The following is an 11,003-nucleotide window of genomic DNA, read 5'->3' on the forward strand; positions in this document are numbered from 1 at the left end:
TGTTATTAGCAAAAACAATGAGTCTTTCTGTAAGAAACAGTATATTTTAAAAAGAAATGGAGATCTCTTTTAAAGGTTAAAATCTCATTCGAATTTTATCTTTCAGGTTTTATATTGAGTTCAATATTGTGTAACTGTATTAATTCAACTGTGAACCTAAAAATTTACAGCCTTTTGTAAAAGGCCTTTTGAAAGAGATATATCCTTGCTCTGGAGTGTGTTACTGAATACGTTACAGCTGTAATGAAATGCTTCTTGTAATCGTGGTTATTAAATTAAAAAAAATAATTCTTCAAAGCATAAAAATTTTCTCCTTAATAACTAGTAGATGTGAAAAACATTACCATTGAAATCTACCTGATGACTTTATATCCATGCTCAGATGCCAAGGAGCTCAGAAAGTAACCAATTGTGACTAGTAATAATCAGATATATAGAGATTAGAAACACATGTGCAAACATCTTAGTGTTAATTGCATTAAAAATGAATTTTTCTTTATGAAACTCTGTACTTTAATAGTGAAATGGAGATCTTTTGTAAAGGTTAAAACCTTATTCAACTTTATGTCTTATAGGGTTTATACTGAGTACAATATTCTACAACTGTATTAATTCAGCTGTAAACCTAAAAATTTACAGCCAATTTTGAAAGAGATGTATCTTAGCTCTGGGAATTGTTATTGAATATGTCAATGTTGTTGTAATGAAATGCTTCTTCTAATTATGTGGTTATTAAATAAATAATTAAAAAAATAAAAACTGAGTAAAAGTAAATAGGCAAAAGAGTAGTTTATAAAACATCATAAACACTGGGGAGCTATTAGCTTAATCTTTTTGATCTGTGATAGATTTTCAGGCTTCATTCTTACCTACTGATCCTGACCAATGAACTTTTATTATCAAGACTTAATTTTGTGTTTTGCAATTTTTTGCTATACTTATTTTTCCTAAGAAGGAGATCAGAATTATTATTTGCTTTATATATTGATGTTAGCTAGCAACTAACTTCTCTAGCTCAGGTTTCTTTTGTACAAGTAACATTTCTTCTTTTGGTGCTTGCATTTCTAACAAAATTACATTTAATTTGTGTGGCTGGACTGTTGTTAGCTTACAGACAACAGACTTGCCCTCTACTCCCCTGGCATTCAGGGATATTGTACTTATCCAACTAATAACTTCAAGAAGACTAACTTTTCTCAAATATTTGAAGAGGAATAGATAAAGTCACATTTGAGAAATAAAAATTAAAAAACCCAAAGCCCTGTACATTTATCTTTCAGTTTATATCACAAAGAACTTGTCACTATTGCAATTAGCATGTACAGTTATTAAGCATAGACCTCACGAATATGCCTACGAATGCAAGGTGGTACCAGAGATAGTATGCAGCTGTATCATTTGCTTCAAATTGTATGTGTAGCCCAAAAACCTGAACAGGGTGTAGCTCTGAGCTTGAATGGAATGGCTTTATGGCTCCACATACTCTCCGATCATTTCATTTTCCTTTCTATTAAATGACCTATTGAATATTATACTTTAGAAAAGTTTTAGAGTTTATTTGCAGGCAAAGAAGCATGTTGGGTACCAATGAAGAGACCCAGTGAGTTTCATAGGCATGTTCAGCCTCATATGTCATCACCTTAACTTTCAACAACTTTTTGAGTCAGGGATTTAAAACTCAGGACCCTTTATCTTGTTGGCCTCATTGCTCTTTGGTTGACTTTTTTGTCCTTTTGTTACAATTTTCACAATAATTCTTACTATTTGGATGACTTTAGATTTCTAAAGACAAGATCTAGCTATGCACAGCCTATTTTTCATAGATAAATGAGTAATAAAGCAACAGAAAAGGCTCTTTACCTGAGTAAGTTTGAGATTTGAAGGAAAAATCAACCTAAAAGGAATAGATTTTGAAGTAGCACAAAAATTTCATAGCAAGTTGTAAGAAATTTGGAAATTAATCTTTATTCAAGCTAAGCTCTATGAAAATGAATTCATTATAACTCATAGCTATATTGTTTCTCAAGTTGTATTATTTAGCATAAATAAAGAATGACTCTGGTATTAATTTTGGCATAATTTTCTTGGAAATAAAATATAGCATGCCATGACAGACAACTCTCTTGAAGCTTTATTTTTAAAAGCAGGGTATAATTTTTGATATTTAAATCATTCTTCCTGAAGAATGTATCTTGTCAATAGTTTCTTGATTTTTCCTTTCTTTAGTTATTAACAAATATGATCCCTGTCAAAATTTCAATAATGCCTTCGCCTGTGATTTGAACAAAATATTTTTTATCACCTTCATTAAATCTGTATCTTTACCAAGTTCTATAATTGTGCTCTATTCTAAGATGTTGAGGCCAGAACATCACAAGTTTAAGACTAGCCTGGGATATATATTCAAGTTGCTGATCAATCTGTGCTTCAGGAAGGCCTTATATAAAAATAAATAACAAATAAATGAATAAAAAAATAACAAAACCACTACCCCTAGTTTGGCTCTTGCACTGGAATAGAACTGAGCTAGCGTCAAGTGAGAATGATGTTTGTGTAGGAATCCAGTTCATAAGTGGTAAATTATTAGTGATGATTTCATGTTACAATGACTTTCACTTACAACTTAACTTCTGAAATACAGCAGATAAAAACTGATGAATGATCTCTTAATTTGCATAATTGCATTAGTCACAGAATTCCACATAGAACTATTTTCAGGACAATTAACACAGTTCTTGGCAGGTGTATACTTTAGACCAGGCATGTTAGTGAGTGTTCCTTCTGTCATTACTTTAGAAACTTTTTCTAACAAAAGCAGTAGACAATAGTTAAGTCTTTGGGGTACCCACTCCATTCAGAAATTCACAAACTTTTAGGCTCCTAAATCATTATTGTGATCACAATCACTTACTTCATTTATTACATTCCAGAGTTTACCTCCACAAAATAAACTGACAAAAATACCGTTTAGAAGCTCTATAACCTGTTGTTATTTCTGATAATCTCTTTAACGGAAGTCCTAGAAGGTATAGACAAAATTTAGGATTCTTAACATAGAATCTTTAGCTTTGTATGTTTATCTTTGAGAACCTATAGAAGTCAGTAAACTAGAGAAGGATCAATGTGATAGGGAGAAAGATTTTAAGGAAGGAGAAAGGGAAATAATGGGAGGAAGTTTTAAGTGGGGAGGGGGATGGAAGGTAGGGCAGAGGAGGGGGTGATGGAGGGATAACTAATTCTAAGGATATTTGAAAAAGCCATACGGAAACGTACTAGTTTATAAGTTTACACACACACACACACACACACACACACACACACACACACAAGAGTTTAATTGGGGTTACCTTACACAGTGGTAATTCTAATCCCAGAAACTGTAGTTTCCAAATAAAAATGTCAGTTCCAGGGATGGGATATCTTCCCTAGTTTTGTTGGTCAGGGTGTCCCAGAGACCCCCAGACAATACAGGCTATTGACATTGTTCTTGGTTGCCCACTAGAACTTGGTAGTAAGACACTACTTCTAAAGACACCACATGTTCTGGTGACAGGACATGGAGAATTTAAGCTCTTTTTAACTAGGAAGAGTCTTCTTGCTGGCTAGCTCTCATAGTAACAGTCATGCTGCTGGGGACAAAAAGTCATCAACAGTCTTAACTAGCTGTGAGCCCTGCAAGCTGCAATAAAGAAATGCCCATGGATTCAATAGTGGCATAAATGCTTTGGGGTTAACCAATTGCTTTCTGATTGGCTTTAAAGCTTGCTGTTGTTAATCTGACCAAGAACCCATGATTGGGGAGCTCATTTGCCCTAGGGGGTGAACATAATAAATACTGTTATTGCTAAAAGGACATAGTGTTAAACTGCTCTCTAAATATGTCTCTCTTTATCCATAGATTACTGCATTTCTCAGGCCTCGTCAGAGATGCTTCTTTGTGCAGTGGATGGAGATTCACACAGAAACTCACAACTCATCAAAGTGCAGAGAATAAGTGTCTATGGAGTGCTCTACCACAAATGGAACAGCTATATCATTGCTACATCAGTCATATCTCCCCCAAAGGCTGAGAGACCATCTTGGAAGAAGGGTAGAAGGATTGTGAAAGCCAGAGGTTGGGGAGGATTGGAGCAAAACAGTATCTTCTGGACTTGGCAGGACTGATGTGCTTGTGAAGTCACAGCAGCTGTGGTGTGTGGTACCTACACAAGACCTGCATAAGATCAAGTCAGTCTGCATTTCAGCATGGCTAGAGGAGATACACAGGATCCCCCACCCCCAACTGAGGAGCTATTAAGTTTATGGCTTCTGGGGAAAGAAAAGTCCATTTTCCTTAAGGATGTGGTCCCCAGTAGGTCAACCATGTGCTGTTGTAGGTTCCACATCGCTGAATATATGCACAGCACAAATTGGACACAGTAGATTATAAAAAAATTGAAAAACATGTTGGAGAATGTGGCTTGGGAGGAGTTAGGGGGAGTAACAGTGGTGTGTGATCAAAGTACATCATATACACACATAAAATTATCAAAGAATTAATAAAAATGTGTGTTAAATTAGGATCCTGAGTGAGATGCTGTGGAGGACTAGAGGCTTCCTTGGGGACTGGATGAAGAATCAAAACTGCATTAGGCGCATTTCTTTCAAAGAGAATTTGCCTCTCCTTCCCTTTCCTGTGAGTTCTTTTTCTTTAGCTAGCCACAGTCTTAGAGCACAACATAAAAACGAAAAGCAAAATTGAGACATAGTCATCATAATTTTTAATTAGAGGCTGTGAAGAAAAAAGGCAGAAAGTAAAAGAAAGAAAAGTCAGTAACCTGGGCTGAGAGTGCTCAGGGCGTGAAGTCTCAGAGCCTGGATGAGCAGTTGATTGTCCTTGGTGACAAGTAAGTTGAGCACTACATAGGATGACGTCATTTGTTTAGTTTTACCCTCTTTTTTATCCCTACTCTTGTGTGTATGTATCTGTGTGCATGGTGTCAGAGGACAACTTGGGGAGCCCACTCTCTGGCTTGGCCAGAAGCAAACTTACTGGCTGAGCCATCTCATCACCCCTTACTCAGAATCTTGACATTGTCTTAAACATACTGTAGACATTTTGACTGTCTCAGTGTTTCTCAAAGTTAACATGCATAAGGGGCATTTAGAGACTTTGTTGAGATGCTGGATCCAAGACAGTAGGACTGAAGAAGGGCCTAAGAGTCCGTGTTTCTTTTCTAATAAAATTATTTAATTTAATGTGTGTGTGGCTGCAGGAGTTGATGTGTACCACATGCATGCAGGTGTCTGCAGAGTTCAGGAGAGGGCATTGGATTCCCTGGAATTGGAGTTACAATTGGTTCCGAAGCACCTGATGTAGGTGGTGGAGAATCTACCTGGGTCCTCCGCAAGATCTGTTACTCATCTGCTGAACCATCTCTCCAGCCCCCACGGCTATGTTTCTAATAAGTTTGTTAGTGATGGTGATACTACTGGTTTCGGTGCAAGGTCTGTACTTTGTGAAACTTGGAAATACAACATTCCCAGAAATGTTAAGTAAAATAAAAGCAAAGTCTTTTTTGATGAGTAGAGATGAAATGTACAGCATTCTATTTACCGAAATTATTTGCCATTTATCCTGAAGCTAAATTAAATTTCTTTTCCTAGCACTGTTTGCACTTATGAGGGCATGCAAAGGTTATTTCTGGCCTTTCATGGACATTTCAAAATGCTGACATTCCACTTTCTTCTTGGGATTAACATTAAGCTTCCTCATTTGGTTTTGCTTTGACAAAATTGTAAATGCGGTAAGTCTGTAATTTCCTTGATTTCTAAATGACCTTGCCATCTCTTGCTGTATCCCTTTTCTGAAGCCTCTAAACATGTTCTAGTTAGGGGATAATAACTGAGACAGAGGGCCAGGCAGCATCAAGCTCCCATGACATGACATACACTATTGTAACTTCAGGAAATCAGGGCAGTGGTGACTAACTGCTTCCTCACTTCAACTCGGGAGAAAGCTGTTATTTTCATTTATAGATGAGAACATTGTGAGATAAATAGCCATATTATGCCAGCTGGCCAAGGACAGAGCTGAAATACATACCAATCTTTTTTTTTTTCTTCTCCAAAATTTTTGCTAAGGCTTCTGACCTTATTGTGAATAGAAAGTCCCTTCACTTCTTGCTATAATGAATAACTAGGGGTTTTGTGGTCTCTATTGTTCAAAAATATCCCTCTATTTACTTTCCTATCCTTTCAGACTAAAGGTACTGACAATAGTGGAAGTTCCAAATATATTTTGTAAAGGATTTCATCTTTAAGTCAAGCCCAAACAATATTTTTAGACTGCTTTCTATTGAATTGCTTTTTCTCATTTTTGTGTGAATTACTATCTCCCGCTTTTATCTTGTAAAATTGCCTAGAACTGATAGTTCTTCCAAAGAGAAAAAAACCTACCATATACAGAAACCAATTAGAAGTTTCTGAGATCAAAACATGATAGGAAAAATGTGGGAGACAGGCTTGAGCCTAGGGTGATATTGCATCTGTCAGGATCATGTTGTTTGTAGGAATCCAGGCTCTGTAATCTAAAACCCAGTATGCTAATGAGGCATCCTACCCTCTAGTCTGTGATAGGACGTTAAGTCTGTTATGCTAATAAGATGCTAAGTCTGTTATGCTAATAAGGTATCCTACTTGCTTTACTGTGATAGGATGCTAAACATGATATGCTAATGAGGCATCCCACTTGCTGTGCTGTGATTGGACCACTACCCCTATATAAGCTTGTGCCTTCCTGTAATAAACCAGAGTTGTGTCACTGAACCTGGTCTCCTGTGTCTAAATGAGGCTCTGCTGACACAGTCTCCTCACTAGCCCTGGGGTCCAGGACCGGGCAGAAGCAGCGAGGAGAGGAGGCAGCTGCAGGGTGAGCAAAAGAGCTGCCTCAGCACCAGGTGAGCAGAAGAGCAGCCTCAGCCCAGGGCAGGCAGAAGAGTGGCCTCAGCCCAGGGCAAGCGAAGGAGCGGCACCCACAAGAACAGAGGAGAAGCCGCTGCTGGCGGTGACTGCAGAAAAACAGTTTGCAGATGTAGTCGGGGAAAATGTCTTTATGAATTTGGAGAAGAGGTAGTCTTCAGCAAGATATAGGTGGAAAACATAGATAAATTGTGCTATATAAAGCTTCTGGTGATAAAATATAGTAGTAAGGAAGTACAGAAGAAAAACCACAAAATTGGCAAATATATTTGTGATACACACACCAGCAGAAGACTTTTAGTCAAAATACCAAAAAGAATTAAAAGAAAAGAAATTCAATAATCCAGTTTAAAAAAAAAGAAAGTAAAAAGAAAAGATAGAGAACATAAAAAAATTTTGGAAGTCTTGAATGGAAATTCATACTTTCTATCATTTTGTTTTGGAGACAAGGTCTCCTGTAGCTCAAACTGGTCTTAAACTCACTATGTAGTTGAGGCTAGTCTTGAACTCTGATCCTCTTGCCTCTACATTCCAAAAGCTGGAATTACAGGTATGAAACACCGTGCCCAGTTTTCTTATTTTTCACCTTGGAAGTACAAGTTTAAACCACAGTAAGGTATCACTACATACTCTCAAGAAATTCAACAGCCTGACAATACTGGACCCAAAGAATGCTGGGAGTATCTAGAACCTGCTGCTAGTGAGTTAGTAAACGATTACAACAATTCTGGAAATCCTTGCCATACTAAATATTAAACTGCACACGTGCACAGCCAATGCCTCAGCAAGCCCATTCCTTGGTATGTGTGTAACAGATATGGGAACAACAGAAGCTGTGTACATAAATAGGCATCTCTCTTTATCCTTAATAAAAAATGAATGCTGACATCAGGAACACGCCTGTGAACACAGAACAGATGAGCAAGTTGTGTTTTATTCATTCAGTGACACACTGCTAAGCAGTGAAAACACACAACTTCTACATGTAGCAGGCCAAGCTCACCAAGTACTAGAGGTCAGAGGAGTGATGTTTAGTGAGCAGAGCACAGTGCTGGTAGCAGGTGGAAGAATCCTGGGCTGTTGCAAACATGTCACTTCACCAGGGTGATGGGTTCTTAGTGTGCTCACTTTGTGAAGTCACTAAATTGTGTGCATGTGTGTATGGACATAAGGCATATGCTTTCCTATATTATTATTATTATTATTATTATTATTATTATTATTATTTTGAGATGGTGTCTCCCTATAGCCCCAGCTGGCCCAGAACTTGCTCTGTAGACCAAGCTGGCCTTGAACTCAGAGATCAGCCTGCCTCTGCCTCTCAAGTGCTGGGACTAAAGGCATGTGTCACCACACCTGGTCCTATATATTATTTTTCAATAAAAGTAAAATATATAAAAAAGTTTAAATTACGTAAAGACTGGTTTCAATGCCACTTTACTAGTTGTTTTTCCCTTTATAGCAAAGCAGCAAGGATTTTCTTGACCCTTCTCTTGCCTCACATAACTGAACTGTGTTTTGAAACTCGTTTTTGTGACACCTGCACTTTTGTTACTGCTGTATTGTCTGCAGGCTGTGCCTTTTCTGTATGAAATGCATCCTGTTTTCTTTTTAGAGTTCTGACCTGATGCTGCTCTTTGTTACTTTTCCATTTGTCTTTTCTGTTTCAGTGGAGTCATGGTAATAATCCCATTTGACCTTAGGGCAGATGAATTATCAATATTAAATGAAGACCAGTCACCCTGGGGCTGAGATGAGACCTCATTCCACGTAATATTTAAGGGAGTGGAATTCCCCATGAATGGTTTGGGGGGTTAGATCTGAATATATGCTCTTTGAAAAAGGACCCAGATGATGAGAACCTGAAAGTCTATTATCACTGTATGTAATTAGCTTCACCCCCAGGAACAGCCATGACAGGGTGCTGGCAACAACTCTGGAAAGACTTGGTTTTAGGGGTCATCAGAGAGGGAATCAAACTCTGGCTTACTAACAGTGTGCTCTTGACAAGGGATTCAATCTTTCTGACCTTCAATTGATCTTCCTATAAAAATAAGAATAAAAATAATTATGCTATGAAACCATTGCCAGGACTGAAATTATATGGATACATAAACATCTCTAACATAATATTTAACACATGTAGATGTTCAAAATGTGAGCTCCTTTCTCTTTTCCATTCTTTTCCCTTATAGGCAGAAATATGTCACTGTGCTAGTTTGCACCTCTGATGTGGGGCACGTGCCAGAGCCACATATCTTTTCACGACTTTTTTCCTTCTTGAATTTTTGTACATGAAACTTTTATTTGATATGGGATAAGATCATGTGGGATATCTGTAACTTTCCCTTGGTGGGAATAATGATACAGCATTAACTATCTCAAATTAGTATGGGAGGGAACTGATTTTGTTTCTACTCTATTTGTGGGGCATCGTACCTTTGGACACACTTCTGTTGAAGACCAGGACTTAATAATTGTTTTTTTTTTTTAAAACAAATTCACATTTGTCTACTTTTTATTATAACCAGTTGAAGCCCAGCTTTAAAAAAATGTATTATCTGGGGCTGGAGAGATGGCTCAGCAGTTGAGAGCACTAGCTGCTCTTGCAGAGGACCCAGGTTCGATTCCCAGCACCCACATGGCAGCTAAGAACTATCTGTAGGCCCAGTTCCAGGGGATCCAACACCTTCTCTATCCTTTGTGGGTATTTCACAACACCTTACATACATACAGGCAATACAGTCACACGCATAAAATAAAAGTAATAAGTAAAATATTTAAAAAATGTACTACCATAGAAGCCTAATTGGAGTTACCCTACATAGGGGATTATACTCATTCTGGAAGCAATAGGCTTCTAAATAAAAAGCCCAGTGTCAGGTATGGGATCCCTTCCCTTGATTTGCTGGTTGGAGGTGTCCTAGAGACCCCCCCCAAAACAATGCAGGCTATTGCCATTGCTTTTGGTTGTCCACTAGAACTTGATGTTAAGATCTTATTGGTGAAGACTTCACATACTCAGGTCACAGAAGACATGGAGAACTCAAGCCGGTACTGATGAGGAAGCTTACGCCCTGCTGGTAGCTCTCATAGTACTTTAAGGTACCAGGGCAGGTTGCTAGAGGAAAACATCAATCATCTAACTCAACTGTGAACCCTGTGAATTGCAATCATGACTGGCATGGCAAGAGTTAGAGCCCCCAATGTTATGAGGGGTATCTAACCCCTTTCTGACTGAATTTAAAGACTGCTCCATAGAAGGAAACACATGCCTGATACTGCAAATCTGGCCAAGAACCCATGGTTTGGGGAACTTGCAGATCTTAGCAGTGAACCTGGTACTATATTTTGCTAAAAGGACATAGTATCAAACTTCCCTCTAAATTCATATCTCTCTACACATAGCTCAGTGCCACTCTCAGACCTCATCAGAAAAGTTTCTTTGGGCAGTGGATTGTGGTTAAGAAAGAAATTAAAAACTTGTCAAAGCACAGAGAATAAGTGGCCACATGGAGTGATCAGCCACAAATGGGACATTAACGACATCACAATCTCTCCAAGGCCCAGGGCCATCACAGAAGAGGGAGCAGAAAGATCATAAGAGTCAGAAGTCGGGGGGGGGGGTTACTGGAGCAAACAGGATCTTCTGGACATGACAGGACTGCTGCAGTCATGAACTCACAGTAGCCGTGGCTGCCTGCACAAGACCAAACCAGTCACCATTCCAGCATGGGTGGGGAAGGGGCTCATGAGCCCTCACCCTTAACTGAGGAGCTATTGGCAGTGGATGGCTATTTGGGGAGGGAGATTCAACTTTCTTTAAGAATGTCGCTTCTTGTAGGTCGGCCAAGCTCCAGTGGATGATCCACAGTCAAAAATACATGATCAGCACAAACTGGAGTTGATAGGTTATTAAATACAAAAAAGAAAAGACCTAATGTTGGGGATGAAGGGCGGTGGTGGTAGATTTGGGAGGAGTTAAGGGGAGGTGTTAGGGATGAGTATAATAAAAAAAACATTGAACGAAATTGTGAAAGAAT

The sequence above is a fragment of the Nannospalax galili genome, unplaced genomic scaffold, assembly GCF_000622305.1.
Source record: "Nannospalax galili isolate Female #2095 unplaced genomic scaffold, S.galili_v1.0 scaffold142, whole genome shotgun sequence".
In the NCBI taxonomy this organism is placed as follows: Eukaryota; Metazoa; Chordata; class Mammalia; order Rodentia; family Spalacidae; genus Nannospalax; species Nannospalax galili.